Source organism: Lithobates pipiens, unplaced genomic scaffold (assembly GCF_037356315.1).
Source record: "Lithobates pipiens isolate NorthernLeopardFrog02 unplaced genomic scaffold, aLitPip1_a1.2 Scaffold_11, whole genome shotgun sequence".
Taxonomy (NCBI): Eukaryota; Metazoa; Chordata; class Amphibia; order Anura; family Ranidae; genus Lithobates; species Lithobates pipiens.
The window spans coordinates 9395648-9418652 of NW_027507696.1; the positions used below are offsets into that span (position 1 = coordinate 9395648).

The following is a 23005-nucleotide window of genomic DNA, read 5'->3' on the forward strand; positions in this document are numbered from 1 at the left end:
CGGGGAGACGAGACCCTGGCGGTGAAAAGTATACAGAAGAAGGATGGAGGAAAAAAGGAAATCATGTGATTGCGGACCTGCGTCTGGGCTGTCGTGTCTTATCACGATCGAAAGACAGAGATGAAAATTTACTAATACAGGGACAGCTGTGCATGACAACCAATCAGCTTCTAGCTTACATTTTCAAAGCTTGAGTGAATAAGCTAGAAGCCGATTGGTAAATCTGCACAAATGCTCAGATCCTGTCGGTTCTGGTTTTAGTAAATCCCCCCCCCCCCCCCTGTGACTGTTAGCAGAACAATTCCCACAGCTTTCCACACCTGTCCTAAAACCCCACTCACATCCCCAGAGAAGGTTCACCGTATGTTACACCGGAGATCCTCTTCACAATTAGATGCCAAGTACCTAACAAGAGAGCAACAAACGGGTGTGAAGTGCTCTACATCCTACCACACACGGGGCTTCCAATTCTGTGCAACGCCAACCCCCAGCGTGCCTGCCGAGCCATGCTGGCATTTCTGGTTCTACAGGTTCATGCTGTGATTGTTCAACAAACGAAAAATGGTCTCCGGGGCCCCACTGGACACAGGGACTTGTAGTTCCATTGGCTTCATCTTCTGCACAAAGCTGGGATTCTATAAAAAAACATTTCCAGGGACGCTGCCGCTGAGCCGATATCAATCTGTACCTCTGAATCACACTGCGCTGCCATTTTATTTCATTATCAGGTGACAAAGACTGAGCCCCCCCCCTGTATAATAGGGAATTTATGAACGCCCAGGGAGATTTCCAAGGACAAATCTCCGAACTCTGGATTGTCCTGGGAATTCACAGACAGCTGGCACCAACACTTACCAGTCCATGCCAGGGATTTTAGCAAAGTTTAGCCGCTGCAGAAGCATTTTATGGATGACTGGGTACCCTTTAAACACACCCAGGAACACCCTACCCATCATAAAAAATGTCTTCGATTTGAAATACCCGCCGCGACAATATAAGCAGGTGGTGAGATCTGAAATCTACCATGAGAAAAGCACCAAAAGGTTCACTGTGCCAGGGACAGTGCCAAGCACACCGACAGAGTGTCCCTGGAAAGGATTGGCGCTGCCAGTACAGCTGAGCTGACTTTGTAGACAGGCTGGGGTCAGGTGGAGATGGCAGACTGGTCTGACGGGGGGGGGGGGGGGCGATTATGGAGCAGTGAAATCCTGCTGGGACAAAAGATGGAGAAGAGAGCAAGACTTACCCAGGATCCTCCAGGGGGTGCAGGCAGGGGAGCCAAGGAGGACAGCTCTGAGTGCAGCAAGGAGGGGTGCCCTGCAGCTGTAGGAGCCCGCCACAGCTGGAAGGGGTTAAACTCAGCAGCTGACGGCTGTGCAAAGACTGGAGATCTTCCTGTAGCTGTGACAGAAGAGGCAGAAAGTTCCAGCCCAACCCCAGCCTGGCCCCTCCCCCCCCCCCTCTATCCAACATCTGCAGATAAGAACTCCCAGTCTGCTCACTCTTTCCCTGCCAGTCTACAGGACTGACAGCATGTAAAGTCCCCAGAGCTACACAACTAGATGCTATGCATTGCTCAGGTGTGACAGCCCCAGGTGCCGAGGATCTGTCCCTAGAAAGGTCTTCTGAGCAATCATGAATATATAAAATATGACACGAGTATATAATGCCATGTGCTGTTTTTAAATATAAGCAGTTTGATATCAGCATCCTGCATTCCCTGTACAGCAGAGCTCAGACTAGACTAGGGATGAGAAGCAAAAAAGCCAATCAGTACTGCTATAATGCACAAAGCATGCTTATAGTAGAGAGAAGAGAGCCAGTGAGATGACCTCATCAGTCTGCTGCTTCTCCTTTCAATGTCCAGTCAGAGGCTAGAGCAGAGATATGCAATTAGCGGACCTCCAGCTGTTGCAAAACTACAAGTCCCATCATGCCTCTGCCTCTGGGTGTCATGCTTGTGGCTGTCAGAGTCTTGCTATGCCTGATGGGAATTGTAATTCTGCAACAGCTGGAGGTCCTCTAATTGCAAGTCCTGTGAAACCTTATTCACACAGGTGACGGAGGGTGAATGCTGCATTCAGAGAAGGTTAAAGCAGCAGCTCTCTATTGCTAGAATACCATTGGTTGTGGCAAGAAACGCCAGTCCTGGACACAGACAGTCTGCATCCTTCTCACGTGTTCAGGGTTACATGTAAACAGCGGGCGGAGCAGGCCATTCATTAATGCAGGTCAAATCGCATGACAAGTCGCAGCCTATTGCTGGCATGGGCACTGTTCCAATCATAGTTACATAGTTAGTAAGGTTGAATAAAGACACCAGTCCATCCAGTTCAACCTGAGTGACTGTCTACCCCTATCCCTGTACATTGCACACTCACATCAGTCCCTCCCATCAGGGAGCCCACAATCCAAGATCCCCATTCATATACTAGGGGCCAGTTTTGGACAGAAGCCAATTAACCTACCTGCATGTCTTTGGAGTGTGGGAGGAAACCGGAGTTCCCGGAGGAAACCCACGCAGGCACTACCTGCCTGGAGTTTGCATGTTCTCCCTGTGCCTGTGTGGGTTTCCTCCGGGTACTCCGGTTTCCTCCCACACCCCAAAGACATGCAGGTAGGTTAATTGGCTTCTCTCCAAAAATTCTCCCTAGTGTATGAATGGGGACCTTGGATTGTGGGCTCCTTGAGGGTAGGGACTGATGTGAGTGTACAATGTACAGGGATAGGGACAATTGTAGACACATCATTTAGGATGAACTAGATGGACTGGTGTCTTTATTCAACCTTACTAACTATGTAACTGCAGCTAGGAAAAATCAAGGTCTTCTGCCCTGCCAGACAGGGCTGTGCTGTGTAAGTCTCAGGATTGGATGGACAAAAAAAACACTTTGTTGGGTAAAATAACAACTTCCAACTATTTTATTTGTGTATTTAGTTGTTTGTCTGATGTTTAGCAGCTTGTTATAAATAAAACACTATTTACATGTGAACTGACCACATATAATAACTCCAGTGTTCATTCAGAAAAGCCACAACCTTATCCTGGGAAATGGGAAATCAATGCCTTAGAGGGAAATCTGCTGCTGTTTTCCTGTGTTTTGTCCTGAAGGAAGGACGCCACATTTTTGTGCCCAGCTGCATGCGCTGCGTATCATCAAATCCTGTAAATAATGGGAAGAAGCCCCCGTGTCTGTTAAGTGACAACGGGGGGGCCAGTGTGGACTCAGCGGCCATCATCCTTATCCTTCCTACCTGATGACATACCAACCTGGATGATAAACTTCTCCCAAGACAATTTCCAGGGACAAACCTGGCCAGTCACCAGCTAAATCTGACCTGCAGCTTATTTACTAACCCGTAATATTTGTTTTCTTTGCAGGTTAAATGTTTATCAACTGGCCCCGAGCATGCCAACAATTACCAAAGTGTGATTCCAGAGATCAGGAAATCCGGGTTTATACAACTCTGTGTACTGAAACTGAAAGTATAACTAAATGGCAAAAGTGGAGAGGGATTAGAACGGCTGCCAGGTTTGTATTTGTATGCGTGCCCAATAGGGAGATTAACCCTCCATATTTATCACTGAAAGTGAAAGGCAATCCCAAATTTTGGATAGTCACCGGAACGGAAATAGAGGAAAAATTATCCAATGGAGACACCAGTTTTGGTGACTTCCCTTACTTTGGAGGCATTTCTTCTCACTTTCTGTCTTGGCTATGGGACAGGAAGTGAAGGAAAATCCCCCCCCCCCCCCCCTATTGGACACAGATGGCAAAAAGACTGACAGAGGTTATAACCCTCCCTTAGGCCGCGTACACACGCGCGGACTGTTCGCCCAACCTTGTCCGCTGAACAGTGTTTGGGCGGACAGTCCGCTCGTGTGTGGGGCTTCAGCGGACAGTTTCAGCGGACAGTTGGCCGAACAAGGTCTTACGGAAATTCCGAAAAACTGTCCGCTGAAACAAGGTTTCAGCGGACTGTTCGCTCGTGTGTAGGCTTGTTCGGCCAACTAAGTCTCGCGCATGCTCAGAAAGGATTTCCACGTCGGAAGGTTGCATTGCAGTGTATAGGACGTCGTATTTTTCGTCCCGTCGTACGTGCCGTTCACGTCATCGCGCACGGTTTCAGCAAACTGTTCGTCCGTCGTGTGTGGCCATGTCCGTCCATGCTAAGTTTGAGCGGACTGTTTGCCGAAACTGTTGGACGGACAAAGTTGGGCGAACAGTCCGCGCGTGTGTACGCGGCCTTACTCTATCCAAAATAAAAAAATAAGTTTTGCCTATAGTTCTACTTGAAGGACAGTAGAGTGTGAGTGGGTAGAGCCAGGGAGTGCAGAATAAAGACCTGATACCAGGGAACACACCGGCTATGGTTTTCGGGATATATTTAGTGGGGCAAATCATGTGCAGAAGGTGAATGCCGGCCTAGAAAACAGCAACACTCAGCAGTTTCATATCCCCAAATTTTCCAGATTAAAGTGACCATTTAATTACCTCCTGCCTGTTGATACAACAATCCGTTCTCTTATTTCCTGCGATTGGTGTGTTGTGTCAACAAATGACACATATGATCAGCAATGGAAAGCGAATATTTCACAAAATTAATTGTGAAGCTGCCACAAGATTTGGATGTCATAATACAACTGCTGTAAGCTTTGGATCACAAAACAAAACACCCTGTGTCTGTGTAAATGTGACTTCATCTTTAGGAACAAGTAGATGTGAAGATCAATAGTCTCACTGGAAGCCATCTATGAATGGAGGAGGGGTGGATGAATGAATGAAAGGTCTACCTTCTCTATTCATAGAGCGCTTTTTATGAATGGAAGCTATAGAACGGCTTCTATGAATGGAGGAGTGGGGGGTGGAAAGGGCAGACATAGTCTTGATGAGTGTCTGTGCCAAGTCCCTCTGTATCTCCGCAGCACTGGAAGATTATGGCTGTATGGTATGGGCGGGGGGCGGGTGCAGAGAACAGAGGATTACAACTGTGGCAACTGGCACCAGCACAAGGAACATATCCTATTAAATGTAAGTGCCCTCCCTTGTGCTGATTTCTTCTTTTTTTTTTTTTTTTTAGTTTTACCTACATTTAGGCTTTAATAAAAAAAAATTGTGTGAGTTGCAGGAAATACCGCAGAACCACACATTTAGCTGCTTATGTGAGCTTCAATTTGCCAGCTTTTATTACTGTCTGTACAAATTCTTATGCAGCAAGTGAGCAGGGCTGGACTGGGACAGAAATGTGGCCCTGGACTTCATCAAGATCGGTCCACTTATATTTTGAGTGTCCCATCACCAGCCCCCTTACATCAGAGTGTCCCATCAGCACCCCCTTACATCACAGTGTCACATCAGCACCCCCTTACATCAGAGTGTCCCATCAGCACCCCCTTACATCAGAGTGTCCCATCAGCGGCCCCCTTACATCAGAGTGTCCCATCAGCACCCCCTTACATCAGAGTGTCCCATCAGCAGCCCCCTTACATCAGAGTGTCCCATCAGCACCCCCTTACATCAGAGTGTCCCATCAGCACCCCCTTACATCAGAGTGTCCCATCAGCACCCCCCTTACATCAGAGTGTCCCATCAGCACCCCCTTACATCAGAGTGTCCCATCAGCACCCCCTTACATCAGAGTGTCCCATCACCAGCCCCCTTACATCAGAGTGTCCCATCACCAGCCCCCTTACATCAGAGTGTCCCATCAGCACCCCCTTACATCAGAGTGTCCCATCAGCACCCCCTTACATCAGAGTGTCCCATCAGCACCCCCTTACATCAGAGTGTCCCATTACCAGCCCCCTTACATCAGAGTGTCCCATCAGCAGCCCCCTTACATCAGAGTGTCCCATTACCAGCCCCCTTACATCAGAGTGTCCCATCAGCACCCCCTTACATCAGAGTGTCCCATCAGCACCCCCTTACATCAGAGTGTCCCATCAGCACCCCCTTACATCAGAGTGTCCCATCAGCAGCCCCTTACATCAGAGTGTCCCATCAGCACCCCCTTACATCAGTGTCCCATTACCAGCCCCCTTACATCAGAGTGTCCCATCACCAGCCCCCTTACATCAGAGTGTCCCATTACCAGCCCCCTTACATCAGAGTGTCCCATCACCAGCCCCCTTACATCAGAGTGTCCCATCAGCAGCCCCCTTACATCAGAGTGTCCCATTACCAGCCCCCTTACATCAGAGTGTCCCATCAGCACCCCCTTACATCAGAGTGTCCCATCAGCACCCCCTTACATCAGAGTGTCCCATCAGCACCCCTTACATCAGAGTGTCCCATCAGCACCCCCTTACATCAGAGTGTCCCATCAGCACCCCCTTACATCAGAGTGTCCCATCAGCACCCCCTTACATCAGAGTGTCCCATTACCAGCCCCCTTACATCAGAGTGTCCCATCAGCACCCCCTTACATCAGAGTGTCCCATCAGCAGCCCCCTTACATCAGAGTGTCCCATCAGCACCTCCTTACATCAGAGTGTCCCATTACCAGCCCCCTTACATCAGAGTGTCCCATCAGCACCCCCTTACATCAGAGTGTCCCATCAGCAGCCCCCTTACATCAGAGTGTCCCATCAGCAGCCCCCTTACATCAGAGTGTCCCATCAGCAGCCCCCTTACATCAGAGTGTCCCATCAGCAGCCCCTTTACATCAGAGTGGCCCACTGAGCCATCGGCCCACCGGGAAACTCCCGGTAGTCCCAATGGCCAGTACATGCCTGCAAGTGAGGATGGGAGAAGAATTTTGTTTGTGTATTGAATGCTTGTGCTGCAAAGCCCACACCAGCCACCCAGTGTGCTGGATTCTGTCTAAAAATGTAAACCTGTGACCAGGATATGGACGGTCAGGTATTTACATGAGGTGGATACAGCATCAGACCGATGGGGCCCTCTAATTTTCTGAACCCTATGTCCGCTTGGATGGTGGGGCTACCACCTCCACTCACGGCGCAGGCGCCGTTCATCTTCTGAGAATTTCCGAAGCTTCTTCTGCATGCGCAGAACGGGGCGGACACTATAAGATGGCAGGACACTATCTGCCAGAACACCGGCCATACACAGTTCGAATTTCGAAAGAATTTCCTTACGAAAATCATATCTAAGAATTTTTGTATGAATTTCGTACCATTAGCGGGCTGTAGCAACAGCCGATTTTCGTGTGGAAATCAAATTTGAGAAATCGGACATGTTGGAAATTTTTTGAAAAACGAACGATTTTCTAATCAATGATGGGAGAATCGTGCGAGAAATGTAATAAGAAAAGAAAATTCACGGAGAGAAAAGAAGATTCTCGGCCACGAAAATTATTTTCTGTAGTAACATGTGCAATTGAAGGCTTGGTCGGCCGAATTTTGAAAATCAATGGTGGCGCCATCGGATCACAAAAAAAAAACGAATTTTCTGATTTTGAAAAGAAAATTTGTTCGAAATTCGACCGTGTATGGCCTGCATAAGTAATAGAGGGAAATCTTCCAGTTGGGACACTAGTTCTGATTACCTGGGGGGGCCCCCCAAGGGATTCCCTTAACTTGCAGAGATTTCCTCTCGCTGTTTTGCATAGGAGGCAGGAAGTGAAGGTAAATCTCCCCAATGGCACACAGATTGCAAAAGAAAAAAATCTGACAGGGGTTATAACCTTCCATTGGTCTATTGGTCAAAATGAAAAAAAAAAAAAAGATTTTTGCCTGAAGATTCCCAGAAGAGACACATACATAGACGACTGTTCTGATTCTTTCAGACTCTGTGCATGTATACGTGTCCATTCAGATTATTTTCTTCATTTACCCGGAGTTCCCCCTTTCAAAGAAGGCATGGGGTCAGTTTATAAAATAAAAACCGATACGTTGTTCGATTTATTTTCATTTGTTCATGGAGAACAAGAATTTGTCAGTCTCTTTAAGAAGCGGTTATAGGAACCTTTGCTTGTTGTAATGGTTTCTGTCCAGATATTAATATTACATCTACCTATCGACAGGTCTCGCCATCTGTGGGGTAAAGTTGTCTAGCTAAGTATGGCCAAAAAGAGTCCTATTAGCCCTCGTACACACGGTCGGAGATTCCGACAACCAAATCCGTCGGATTAATTCCGACGGATTAATTCCGGAAGAGGTTCGGAAGTAATGTTGCATACACACGGTCCCACTAAATTGTCGGAAAATCTGATCGTTCAGAACGTGAGGACGTATTACGATGGGACTACGTTCAGGCTAGTAGCCAATAGCTTTGGTCTAGGAATTTGATCTGAGCATGCGTGGCACTTTGTCCGTCGGAGTAGGCAACACATGATCGGAGTATGTCCAATAGGAGCATTTTGTCGGAAAATTTTACCGGCAAGTTGGAAAAGTTGGTCCGACGGATATTCCGATGGAAACAGTCCTCCGATGCAGACCACACAGTCGGAATATCAGACAAAACGGTCCGATAGGACACATTCCGTCGGAATCTCCGACCGTGTGTACAAGGGCTTAGGCAGTAATGCTCGGAATTTTAAGCAATCATCTGGAAGTCTCTCTTGTGTGGGTTATGAGGAACATCTCAGTTCTTATTACACAGGAAAATGGTCCTGTGTGCTGGAAAATCTTCCTGTCAACATCCCGACTCATTAAGGAGATTGAAGAGCCAAAGAGCCAAAAGTGAAGATTTGGAAATCTTATCCCCGAGATTTCACCGGAAGAATTGTGACATAACCTTTGCCTAGGCATGTAGGCAGAAGATGGAGGTCATTTTTTTTCCCTTATGAACTATAGCAATTTGTACAGGGAGGCCCTGATAAGTGGATCTTGCGTTTTTGTTGCAATGCCTGGTTTAACAAGAGTGGGATGCTATAGAATGCAAAACCCAGAGTTTGATTGTTGCCATGGCATGAATGACCTTTCTCGACTTTTTTTTGGGTCTATCTAGCTGATGTTAGTGTTTTAAATGAGCATAGCATATAGGAAGAAAACTGAGAAGTGAGCGGGGGGGGGGGGGTAAAGTACTGCAAATAACTAGTCAGTGTGCAAGGTTTTAGAAGCCGATCCTTGGGACCAGGGCCGTCTTTAAGGCAGGGCAAAAGGGGCAGCTGCCCTGGGCCCTGTCATTGTTGTGGTGCCCAAAGCAGCTGCCTCATACTTGCCAACTATCCCAGTTTAAATTTCCTTGTCCCTTAAAGTTTTAGCCCTGTTGTTGTGTACAGATGACTCACCTGCAGACCCTGTGTTTACATGTAAATAACTGGCATTCATATGTAAATAGCAGTGACATTACTAAGCAAAGAGCTGTGGCCATCTGCATTGATGTGTAAATAAAGGTGGCATTCATTTGTATATCATGCTTCCCTGCAGAGAAAAGATGATGTGCTGTAACCTCTAGCAATCAGTGAGCAGTATTACTGTACAGTAATCTCTAGCAACTAATTAACAAGCAGAAATCATTTGCTGTAACCTCTAGCAACTAATCAGTGAGCCGTAATGTGTGCTGTAACTTCTAGCAACCAGTCAGTAAGCAGTAATGATATGCTGTAACCTCTGGCAACCAATCACAATTGCTGCCTGATCTGATACAGTAAACTGATTTTAAGTCCAGCTTCTATTTATTGTATGTCTCAGAGCAGGTGGAGAGTGAAATTGCATGGGAGGGGGCCCCCAAAATTTTTTTTGCCCGGGGTCCAATCAATATTAAAGACGGCCCTGCTTGGGACACAGTTTCCAATCATACGAGTGACTTATCCCTGTTCTTGTTTATTTTATTTAGATATAAATTAGCCAGTCTCACTGTATCAAGAATACCGGTAGCTGCCTGCATTGACATCAACCTGCATATAGGGGGCGACTGAAAGGCAACAGGCTTCTCACAGGTTTCTCCTCTCTCAAAAAAAAAATTATTCAGACGGACGCAAAACTTTCCCTCTTTCTCTTAAAGAAACAAGCTCTTCTGCAGAAAGAAAGCAGTCTATGAAAACTACAGAAGTGCTGGAGTGACTCCACACAAAGCTAAAATCCCCAAACAAAACAAATGCATTAAAAAGCTGAAATGACCTGAAAATCCACCACTAAGCGTGTGAGAGCGTGACGGACCAGCCCCGAGTGTGGGGTGTGTCTGCCCTAAGTAAAAGTTCTTCATGGCCTCCTGAGAAAACCTGAAGAGGATTTGAGGCTTTTCTTCACTCACTTAAGTCTGTCACCACTTCACCGATATAATGAGAAAACCTATTTGTACCCCCCCCCCCCCCCCCCCAGGGGTGGAAGGGCCGCTCCATCCTGCTGAAGAGCTGGGTGGGGCAGTTTGATCGTCTGTGCTGCCACCTAAAATGGTCACCTTATAAGTTGTCCCCCTAAAGAGCTATTATGAATATAAATATATCACTTTGAAGGACAGCTATGAACAGGTAAGCAGGGTTGCCATAGAAACATTGGATTGAGAAGGAGGCTTGGTTAACAGTACAGGAAGTGCTCAGTGCTGTCCTAGAGAAGTGAAATCACTCGATGTAACCACTCCTGCCAACCAGAAGACCCAAGAATCAGCCCAACCAGGCACATGAAATAAAATCGCCCCGCACCATTTCCTTGTATTTGATTTATTCATATTACCTTTAAGGCTGGGCTATGCATGCTCCCTCTCATACTGCTTTTGGTGTGGGCAGAGCTGCAACTAATGCCGCGTACACACGATCGAATTGTCCGGCAGACTTAGCCCTTGTACACACAATCGGAGATTCTGACAACCAAATCCATCGGATTTTGTCCGAAACTGTTGCATACACACGGTCGGACGAAGTTGTCGGAAAATCTGATTGTTCAGAACGTGATGACGTTATTTCGTTATGACGGGACTATGTTCAGGCTAGTAGCCAATAGCTTTGATGTAGGAATTTGATCTGAGCATGCGTGGTACTTTGTCCGATCGGAATTCTCTACACATGATCGGAGTATGTCCGACCGGAGCATTTTGTCGGAAAATATTTCCGGCAAGTTGGAAAATTTGGTCCGACGGATATTCAGACGGAAACAGTCCGATGCATACCACACACAGGTGGAATATCCGACAAAACGCTCCGATCGGACACATTCCGTCGGAATCTCCGATCGTGTGTACAAGGACATAGTCCGGCAAACAATCCGCCGGACTTTCTAACGAACGGACGCTCAGAAAGTCCGGCGATTTGTAACACGATGACGTACAGCACGAGCGACAGGACTAGAAAAAAGGAAGTTCAATAGCCAGTAGCCAATAGCTTCCTTCTCGTACTTGCTTCAGAGCATGCGTCATTCTTAGTCCGCCGGACTAGCACACTGACCAACGGATTGTCCGCTGAAAGCCAAGTCCGGCGGACAAATTTTGTTGCAAAACTACTTTCTAAGTCCGCCGGACTTTACAATGAAAAAGTCTGATCGAATTGTCCAGCGCACTGTGGACCGGCAGACTAAGTCCGCCGGACAATTCGATCGTGTGTACGCGGCATAAGGAACACACTGGCCAATGAGAAGGTGAGGATACTATCAGACAGAGGGGTTCAGAGGTCCGAGCTGCCAATTGCAGATTCTGAAATTGCTGCAAGCCATGGGTTTCAATAACAGCCAGAAAAGGAGCATTTTCCGAATGACGACAGCAATGGCAGTCCACGGTTCCCTTTTATGGCAAAAAATCTATAGCTATTCGCAGGAAATCAAAACAACCTCCTTTCTGTGGCTTTTTGGCTCAAATTAATTCATCAGATACTCCCACTGTACAAACAGACATATGAGGCCCGGGGATGCCTTTAACGCCCCTTTCACACCGGGGCGGTGGTGATACCGCGCTAAAAATAGCGCCTGAAAAAACCAGCCCCTTTCACTCGTGTGTGAAAGCCGGAGGGCTCTCACACTGGAGCGGTGCGCTAGCAGGACGGTGAAAAAAGTCCTGCTAGCCGCATCTTTGGAGCGGTGAAAGGAGCGGTGTATTCACCGCTCCTACGCATTGAAATCAATGGGACAGCGCGGCCATACCGCCGGCAAAACCTGTACAGTTTAGGAAATATTCACTTTGCATGCAGCTGCTGACTTCAGCGGCGCATGTGCTGTGAATACCCGGCTGAAGGTCCAGCAGATGCTACCGGACCTTGCCGGGAAGAAGACTCCCAGCACGTGCCAATATGTTCATGATAAACAAAAAAGATTTTTCCTCTAAAAAATGTAAAACTGCGGGGGTCCATGGACGTCCTCCCAGAATGTTGCTCTCGCGCACTCCCGGAACTATCCGTGACCAGGCGCATCACGAAACACGGTAAATGGCTGCTGGTAGCGGCCGTTTTTACCACGTGATCGCTCTGTCAAATAACGGAGCGATCACTTGTAAACAAACCGGCGTCATTTGATGACGCCGGTTCCTCCCTCCCCTCTCTGTACAGTGCGAGGGGAGAGATCATTTGTAGCAGCGCTGTGGGCTGGATCTGTAGTGCCCACAGCGCTGCTCAGTGACAATACTCTGTCAATACATTTTAACAGAAAACAAAGAATTTTTTTTTTTTTTTTTTTTACCGAATTTTAAAGCGGTTCTCCACCCTAAAGTGGAAGTTCCGCTCATCTGATCCCTCCCCCCCTCCGGTGCCACAATCGGCACCTTTCAGGGGGGAGGGGGGTGCAGTTACCTGGATAATCCAGGTATCTGCACCCACTTCTGGGACAAGACCCCCGCAGACCGCCGCAGATTGCCCCCCCCCCCCCCTGTTGTGTTCTGGGAAACACAGTTCCCAGGACACAGCGGGGACCAGCAGAGACGCGCAGCGCGACTCGCGCATGCGCAGTAGGGAACCGGGCAGTGACGCCGCAACGCTTCACTTCCCCATTCCCTGACAGAGGATGGCGGCGGGGGCAGCAGAGAGACGAGCGATCGCTCATCATCTGCCGCCGACATCGCTGGACCCTGGGACAGGTAAGTGTGAATTTATTAAAAGTCAGCAGCTGCAGTATTTGTAGCTGTTGGCTTTTAATATTTTTTTTAAAGGTGCAGAACCGCTTTAAGTCTTTTTTGATTTATAGTTCAAAAAACAAAACAACAAAAAAAAAAACAGCGGTGATTAAATACCACCAAAAGAAATCTCTATTTGTGTGAAAAAAAGAACAAAAAAATGCATATGGGTACAGTGTTGCATGACTGAGTAATTGTCATTCAAAGTGTGAGAGCACTGAAAGCTGAAAATTGGTCTGGTTAGGAAGGGGGTTTAAGTGCACAGTGGTCATGTGGTTAATGATCTACAGCTTTATTCCCCCCCCCCCACAGGACAGTCTATGACTGCTACCTCTTTCGACATGAAAGCAATAAATGCAGCTCTTTGGGGGCTCCATTTAATATATGGAGTTATCATACAGGAGGTTGTGTCACCATTTCAATGCTCCCATCTACTCCGTTCAGTCCCGGTCCTGATTGCAATGCCAGATTTGTCAAATTTTCTGCAGCAATCCTCTTTTGGAAGATTGCAGAACTCATGCAGCAATGTATAGCCATGAATATGCATGTACCATAGAAGGCAGAGAGTCAGAATAAAGAGACGGTTAATACCCAGAGCCGCTCCCCACTCCCCTCCACATGGTCCTGGAGGGAGGTTGAAAAGTATATGAATTTCCGATCCCCCACTCCCTGCGATCTGAACATTCCTTGCAAAGTCTGCTAACCTCATATATATCAGGAGACAAACCATCAGAAAACGCTGCACGTGAGCTCCACCGCATGCTCGGCTATAATAGGAACACCAATATATTAACATCGTCATTATTTATTCAGATGAAACCATAGTCGTCCCAAAGGAAATATCAGAGCTTATCCGCCGAATGAGAACCCACCACACTGCCAGGATCTAAAGGGGGCTTCTACCTTATCAATCTACACTAGGAATGAAATCACTGCAGTTTTCTCATATGGCCATACAATTTATGTACAGAAGATAACATGTATATTACAGAATCACCTCAATGTATTTTAAAGTTTCCATGTCAGGTTAATGATGTTAAATGTGATCTTTTACGGATATATCAGTTTCAGTTCTATCTGTAAAAAAAAAATTATATATATATATATATATATATATATATATATATATATATATATATATATATATATATATATATATATATATATATATATATATATTTGGGGCTCCTTCAGCAGTACAAAGTATTTCAGCAGATAGAAGGATCTGAGTCTCCCAACAGTGCAGAATGTTTCAGGAGAGGAGAGTTTTATAGTGAAAGCAACAGCGCTGTGTTTTTCAGGAGAGGAGAGTTTTATAGTGAAAGCAACAGCGCTGAGTATTTCAGGAGAGAAGAGTTATATACAGTGCCTTGAAAAAGTATTCATACCCCTTGAAATGTTCCACGTTTTGTCATGTTACAACCAAAAACATGAATGTCGTTTATTGGGATTTTATACGATATACCAAAACAAAGTGGCACATAATTGTGAAGTGGAAGGAAAATGATCAATGGTTTTTCAATTTTTTAATATACTTTGATCTAAACCATTCCATTGTAGCTCTGGCTGTATGTTTAAGGTCATTGTCCTGCTGGAAGGTGAACGTCAATCTCAAGTCTTATGCAGACTCTAACAGGTTTTCTTCTAATGCCTCGTACACACGATCTGAATTCTCGTCGGAAGAAGCTCTGATGGTTTTCCTGACGGAATTCGGCTCAAGCTGTCTTGCCTACACACGGTCACACCAAATTCCGATAGTTTATAACGCGATGACGTACAACACGTACGACGGGACTAGAAAAAGGAAGTTCAATAGCCAGCAGCCAATAGCTTCTGTCTCGTAGTTGAATCTGAGCATGCGTGATTTTTGGCGTGTCGGAATTGCATACACACGATCGGAATTTCTGGCGGGAAAATTGAGAACATGCTATCAATTTTTGGCTGGCGGAAATTCGGACAGCTAAATTCCGATGGAGCGTACACACGGTCGCATTTTCCGATAAAAAGCTCTCATCGGTCTCATTTTCTGGCCAGAATTCCGATCCTGTGCACGCGGCATTAGTGCTTCACAGGACAGCTGTATTTATACTGAGATAAAATTACACACAGGTGAACTCTATTTACTAATTATGTGACTTCTGAAGGCAGTTGGTCCCACTAGATTTTATTTAGGGGTATCAGAGTAAAAAGGGGGTTGAATACAAATGCACGCCACACTTAACATATTGGTAAAATATTTTGAAAACAATTTATCATTTTTCTTCCACTTCACAATTATGTGCCACTTTGTGTTGGTATATCCCATAAAATTCCAATACAATACATTTACGTTCTTGGTGGTAACATACAAAATATGGAAAATTTCAAGGAGTATGAATACTTTTTTCAAGGCACTGTAATGTAAAGAACAGAGCCCCCCCAGCAGCGCAGAATATTTCCGATATAGCCGATTCCTGCCAATACAGCCAAATTTCAATCCATGTAGGCTGGCTTTAGACAGAGGAAAGAGTAAAATCCTCCAGAAGCATAGAGTATGTAAGGAAAGGAAAGTAGGAAATCGGAGGGAAGGGAGTCTTCCAGCAACACATAGTATATAGTGAATCTTGATCTATCTAAAATTCTCTGTTGGAATCAGATGAGTGGCAGGTCATTTCTGCTTTGTACAGTCAGCCGGAATGTGAAGTGTAATGTGTACAGTCCTCAGCCCGGATGGGGAGTATTAGTACATGTTGCTGCCTGTGAGTATGTGAATAGTAGCTAGATGAAAGGCACAGCGCTCCTCTTACTCCAACATCATACAGCTTCCACCTGCACATTCCTGCCTCCTGCACGCCTATACACGTGTGTTTACACACAGACCTCCAAATACCACAATGACATCATACGAGCTGTCAACTCCGGGATCACTGGCATCTGGACAACCTCAGGTTCCCGAGTTCCTCCTTATCCACCCATGGATCTACAACTTTCAGCGTGGCTCACTACTTGCAGAACTACAAGTTCCAAAAATGCATAGAAACCCCCTACAGTAGCCGCATCAACCACGGAACTAGAAGTATTAGGCTGACGACCACTTGGGAAAGTCCAGAATGCCTCCATTGCCCAAAAAGGTAACAATTAACTAAACCCAGGAACATAAACGTGCAGCAGTCCTAAGCCCTTGTACACACGGTCGGACATTCCGACGGAAAATGTCCGATCGGACCGTGTTGTCGGATAATCCGACCATGTGTGGTCTCCATCGGACTGTTTCCGTTGGAATATCCGACCAACAAAGTTTTAGAGCCGGGCTATAAAATTTTCCGACAACATGATCCGATCACTGCCTGAGCTGAACTGGAAGCAAAATAATCTTATATTGATTCTGTAAATCCGTGGTCTCCAAACTGTGGCCCTTTTGCTTGCTTTTATCGGGCCCTTAGGGCGCGATTTCATCCACCGATACCAACAATGGGGCAAAATTCCTCCGAATGACACTAAAGATGAGGCATTGTTTTTTTTTACAATGACATCGGGACCCTTTCTACTCCCAATGGCCATAGTCTGGCACCCTAAAAGTCTTAGCCCTTGTACACACGGTCGGAGATTCCGACGGAATGTGTCCTATTGGACCGTTTTGTCGGATAATCTGACTGTGTGTGGTCTGCATCGGACTGTTTCTGTCGGAATATCCGTCGGACCAAATTTTCAAACTTGCTGGAAATATTTTCCGACAACATGCTCCGATCAGACATACTCCGATCATGTGTAGAGAATTCCGATCGGACAAAGTGCCACGCATGCTCAGATCAAATTCCTACACCAAAGTTATTGGCTACTAGCCTGAACGTAGTCCCGTCGTAACAAAATTACGTCATCACGTTCTGAACGATCGGATTTTCCGACAACTTCGTCCGACCGTGTGTATGCAACAGTTTCGGACAAGATCCGTTGGATTTGGTTGTCCGAATCTCCGACCGTGTGTACAAGGGCTTAAAGTGATTGTGAAGGCAGAAGGTTTTTTTTTTTATCTTAATGCATTCAATGCATCAAGATAAAAAAAAAACTCCTGTGTGCAGCAGCCCCCCTAATACTTACCTGAGGTCCATCTAGACATCTAAATCCAGCAATGTTGTACGAGACTCGGCTGTCCGGGACTCCCCTCCTCATTGGCTGACACAGCAGCATGGCACCATTGAAGTCAGTGAGCCAATAAGGAGAGAAAGGGGGAGGGGCCAGGCTGCAGCTCCATGTCTGAATAGACACAGGGAGCTGCCGCTTGGCTCGGGTGCCCCCATAGCAAGCTGATTGCTGTGGGGGCATTCAAAAGGAGGGAGGGGCCAGGAGCACAGAAGGGGGACCCGAGAAGAGGAGGATGCGGGTTGCTCTGTACAAAACCAATTCACAGAGCAGGTAAGTATAACATGTTTGTTATTTTTAATGGGGAAAAAAAAAATTGATCTTAGTATCAATTTGAGGAGAGTAAACTGGCCTTTTGTTTAGAAGGTTTGGAGACCCCTGCTGCAAACTACTAATCCTATCACACCACACCAGAGTTATTTGCAGGAATGGCAGGTTTTCACTTGGCATAAAGGGAATCAAACCTGGAAAAAGAAAAAGAAAAGCAGCCACTACATCTATCTTTTATGCAGCAATATATAACATTTTTAGAAGAGTTTAGACAGGCTTTAAAACATTTATGGAGAGGGAAGCACCTTACAGACATCCCTGGAGTCAGACCACTGGGTAAAACAGCGACCATCCAGAATGAAGCCAATATGTCTGATGAATTCCTGCCCCAAAAACAACTGGCCATGGTAAGATTTACTTTACATATAAACATCCTCCCAGGCCGACCATAAAGGCCCAGATAAGCAATGTCTGTAAAGCCCCATACACACTATCAGATTATCTGCTGAGTTTTTCCTTCAGATTTACCAAAACCATGTAGTAGAAGGGCCTGCCTGATTGCATACACACTGAAACTTCTAAGGTTTGTCCTCATATTATATGGTTTTGGTAAATCTGAAGGAAAAACTCATCAGATAATCTGATAGTGTGTATGGGGCTTTAGCACCCTTGGATGACTCTCTACAGTCTATAAGCGCACAACAGTTGGCCTGTGGAGCTTTTTTTTTTTTTGTGTAATGATTAGCACTCTCACCTAGCAGTAAGAAGGGTCGCTCTGGTTCGAATCCCAACCACAACACTACCTGCCTGGAGTTTGCATGTTCTCCCTGTGCCTGCGTGGGTTTCCTCCGGGCACTCCGGTTTCCTCCAACGATCCAAAGACATGCAGGTAGGTTAATTGGCTTCTGTCCAAAATTGGCCCTAGTATATGAATGGGGACCCTGGATTGTGGGCTCCATTGAGGGTAGGGACCGATGTGAGTGTGCAATGTACAGGGATAGGGACAATTGTAGACACTCACTCAGGTTGAACTGGATGGACTGGTGTCTTTATTACTTATTATTATTAAAGCGGGAGTCTGCCGTTTTTTTTTTTTTTTTAAAAGCCAGCAGCTACAAATACTGCAGCTGCTGACTTTTAAAATAATGACAATTACCCGCCCAGCGCGCCCGCGATGTCGGCACCCAAAGCCGATCTCTCGATCGTCTCTCGGGTGCTGCCGCCGCCATCTTGGGTATGGGAATCAGGAAGTGGAGCCTTGCGGCTTCATTTCCCGGTTCCCTACTGCACATGCGCGAGTCGCGCTGCGCAATAAGGATGGTCCTCGCTGTCTCTGGGATCCGTGTGTTTCCCAGCAGGCAGCGGGGGGACCTTCGGAAAGGGGCGTAGATTCTGCGGAAAGGGGCGTAGATTCTGCAGATATCTACGCCGGAAGTGGGTGCAGATACCTGTACTGTACAGGTACCTGCACCCCCCTCCCCCCTGAAAGGTGCCAATTGTGGCGCCGGAGGTGGGGAGGGTTCCAATAAACAGAAGCTCCACTTAAGGGTGGACCTCCGCTTTAACTATGTAACTATATAAGTGTAAACCAAGGTTTCTCAACAGGTTGGAAAATCTTTGTTGCCCCTGTGGTTTCTACTGTTGGTAGCGTTAGGCACGTTTGGTAGTCGCCAGGCTCTCTGACCAACTGACTTTTGTGTCATCCTGGCTGTCACCTCCATTGTCATCTTCTGCCTTTTAGGATTGAAACGCCCCAATGAAGTGATTAGCATTCAGCGTGGCGGCACAGGTGGCTGCAACATGCTCAAATTCCCTTTATCCTTTGCGTCTGACACATCCGATTATCGGTTAAAGAAAAAAAATCTATATTTCAACAGACTGGCTGAGCTTGGGGCATCTGTCTTGCTTGTGGCCCTGTGAGGACCATTATGGGAATCAGAGCGTCTCCTTCATTCAATAGCCAAAGTACAGAATGTAATTCTACTCCACTCCTTCAAGATGAGACGGAGAGTGATAACGGGCTAAAATGAGTTTACACAACAGATACATGTCTTCTGTCGCTAACAACCTTGAGAAATAAATAATAAAAAAAAAAAAAGACCCAAAATGAAAAAAAAAAAAACAGACATAACAAGTCTACGTCAGGCAAGATATAGAGGACTCTAAATAGATCAGAGGACTCTCTCGAGGTCTGTGCAACTTGTATAACACACAAGACCAGAAAAAAATCAAACCAATAATGAACATTTATGTAATAATTGTATGGATACTGCTTAGTTCTTAGACAGTTTTGCAAAAAGTTTTAAAATGTTTTTATAAAAGTATTTTTTATTTGACTAACTCAAAATGTGCACCTTTCCAAAGTATAAAAAAAAGTTGCTTTAAAGCGGAGGTCCACCCTAAAATGGACCTCCGCTCATCGGAATCCCCCCCCCCCTCCGGCGCCACAATCGGCACCTTTCAGGGGGGTGCAGTTACCTGGATAATCCAGGTAACTGCACCCACTTCCGGGCTAGCTCTCTGCGGAAAGGGGCAAGTGCCCCGCTGCCTGCTGGGAAACACACAGCTCCCAGAGGCAGCGGGGACCGTCCGGATTGCGCCGCGCGGCTCGCGCATGCGCAGTAGGGAACCGGGAAATGAAGCCGAAAGGCTCCATTTCCTGATTCCCATACCCAAGATGGCGGCGGCAGGACCCGATAGACGAGCGAGCGATCGGCTTCGGGTGCCGACATCGCGGGCGCGCTGGACAGGTAAGTGTCACTATTTAAAAGTCAGCAGCTGCAGTATTTGTAGCTGCTGGCTTTTAAAAAAAAAAAAAAAAAACGCGGAGTCCCGGTGGACTCCCGCTTTAATCAACCCTCTAAAAAACACTGGTACAAATAAAATGGTGGGGGAGGTAAGGGAGACAATGAAGAGAAGGTTCTGATCTTGAGGGAAGGCAATTTTCTATGTACAGCTGACTTCATGTGAAGTGACCCCACTGAGGAACACGGCAACCCTACAATAGTGAACACGGAACAGTTGGCTTAAGACCCCGTTCACACCATGCCGTCCATAGCGTCAGCGGTAAAACGGCGCTATTTTGGGCAGCGTTTTACCGTCGGATTTGCGCCGCATTTCGGCCACTAGCGTGGAGCTTTTACACCCCACTAGCGGCCGAGAAAGGGTTAAAACCGCCGGCAATACACCGCAATAGCGGCATTTTGCCAGTGGTATTACAGCGCTGCCCCATTGATTTCAATGGGGAGTATCGGTGGAGGAGCGGTAAACACACCGCTCCTTCACCGCTCCAAATTGTCTGGCGGACTTGGTCCGTCAAACAATCCGCCGGACTTTATAACGAACAGACTTAGCTCCACACAAACACATCCGAAAGTCCGGTGAATGCTAAAGCGATAACGTACAGCACGTACGAAGGGACTAGAAAAAGGAAGTTCAATAGCCAGTAGCCAATATATTCCTTCTCGTACTTGCTTCAGAGCATACATCATTCTTAGTCTGCCGGACTAGCACACTGACGAACGGATTGTCCGCTGAAAGCCAAGTCCAGCGGACATATTTTGAGTCGAAACTACTTTCTAAGCCCTTGTACACACGGTCGGAGATTCCGATGGAATGTGTCCGATCGGACCGTTTTGTCGGATATTCCGACTGTGTGTGGTCTCCATCGGACTGTTTCCGTCAGAGTATCAGACGGACCAAATTTTCCAACTTGTTGGTAAAATTTTCAGACAAAATGCTCCGATCGGACATACTCCGATCATGTGTAGAGAATTCCGATCGGACAAAGTGGGGGGCGGAGAGCACGGTGTGGCGGAAAGCACTGGGGGGAGCCAGGAAGCACATGGGGGGGAAGAGAGCACTGGGGGAGCTGAAGAGCACTGTGGAGGTGGAGAACATTGGGGGGGGGGCAAGAGCATGGTGGAGTGCAGAGCACTGGGGGGCAGAGAGCAGATGGGGGGGCCCGAGATCATGAGGGGCGGGGCCAGGGAGCACATGGGGGACTGAGAGCACGGTGGGGTGGGAGGGGAGCTGGAGGGCACTGAGCGGGGGCAGACAGAATAATTAATCTAGCTTCTGGCACCTAGAGGCCTTTGCTGTCATGTGCTCCCTGGCTCCCCTCCCTAGTGCGCTACACCCCCCCCCCCCTCAAGCTGCACCTGCTGCCACTGGACCCAGATGCTCCACAATTGGCACAGGGCCCTCGGGCAGTGCCCAATTGGTCAGTCCGCCCCTGAGCCATGGAGTCCCAGTTGGGGGGGGGGGGGGGAGGCAGAGCTGCCGATGCCAACATTAGTAATGATCACATGCAAATTAGGTGGCCGCGGGCCCCTTGAGTGCGAGGCCTTAAGCGACCGCCTACTTTGCCTAATTAGGGAGCCGCCTCTGTATTGTTTGATGTAGAAATTATAAAGAGTCAAATATATCTGTATACAGATCAGGAAGGTTTGCCATTCATATTTTTGGTTCCTGCCCTAGAAGATATCTTTTTAGGTTTCTGACTGGTAGCGCATTGCCACATAGCATTGTCAGTCAATGAGGATCACAAAACAATCCAGATCAAAGCAGATGAAGTAACAGAGGAGTTGTGAGAGCTTCCAGAATGTTTCTAGGTGTGTTGGGCTCTGTGGTCCTCCTGAGCTCCACCAGTTTGGGGGCGGGTGTAGTAGTTCTGTCTGCAAAGCATCATATAATGGACAGGTATATTATCTTAGACCTTTGATGGTTGGTTTGCAGCAGAGCGCCAACAAGTCGCGGCAGACTTAGAGGGATCGCTCTGCTGAGTTTCAGGAAACCGTTCAATGCCAATTTTTTTTTTTTTCCTTTTTCTCCAGGAGAGGAAAGTTATTTAACTCTTGTCTCTTAAAGACAAAAACCAGCTCGGGGTCCAGAGAGCCAATGTCACTACCGCAAATTAATGTTTACCAAAAACATAACCCAATACAGTACAACCCAATTCTGCCTTTTTTTATGAAGGGTGGATGCGATGTAGGGCTGAAACAACGAATCGATTAATCGACAACTAATCGATTATGAAATTAATCGATTACTATTTTCATAATCGATTAATCGGCCAGTAACATAATGGGGTTAACAAAAAAACTAAAATTAGCCCTTTATAGTACAAAAAGAGCAAATCGTTATTGTAAATATTACTTTCACTGTCCCATAGTAAAAAATTAACCCCTTACAGTAGCGATTATTTGCTCTTTTTCTACAAATTTTATTTTTTTTAACCCCATTATGTTACTAAACATCTCAGGTCTGGGTCACACCTCTGTTTTTTTGGTGCTTTTTGCAGAAACACACTACAGTTAATTTACATGGTTTCCTATGGGACATGTTCACATCTATGATTTTTTCAGCTGCTGCGTATTTGGAAAAGACGAGGCCTTTTTTAATGCAAAACGGTGCTGTTTTTTTTTTTTTTTTTTGGTTCAATATACTTCAATGCAAATCGCAGCAAAATTACCTTTTTTTTTTTTTGAAGGTTATTAGCCAATTATTAGATTAATCTAAACAAAAATCGGCCAACTAATCGATTATGAAAATAATCGTTAGTTGTAGCCCTAATGCGATGTAACATATTGGAGGGCTGCCCTTGAGAATGGAGTGATGTCCCATCTCAGCAATGATCAGATCTTCAGCACTGCGTGCGACTTCTGTCACTTACTGGT

At 46.5% G+C, this 23005-nt stretch overlaps 1 protein-coding gene across 4 annotated transcripts in view; it reads right to left on the reverse strand.

Annotated features, from left to right (window-relative positions):
• RXRA (retinoid X receptor alpha) overlaps nt 1-23005 on the reverse strand; it is a 348429-nt gene that overhangs the window by 142119 nt on the left and 183305 nt on the right. Inside the window, exon 1 of one of the 4 annotated variants that reach the window (XM_077468468.1) lies at nt 1247-1392. The exons of the other annotated variants lie outside the window; for them this stretch is intronic. The gene's annotated coding sequence lies outside the window, so the exon portion shown is untranslated. Of the gene's footprint in view, nt 1-1246; nt 1393-23005 lie in introns of those variants that run through there. 4 annotated transcript variants of the gene reach the window in all.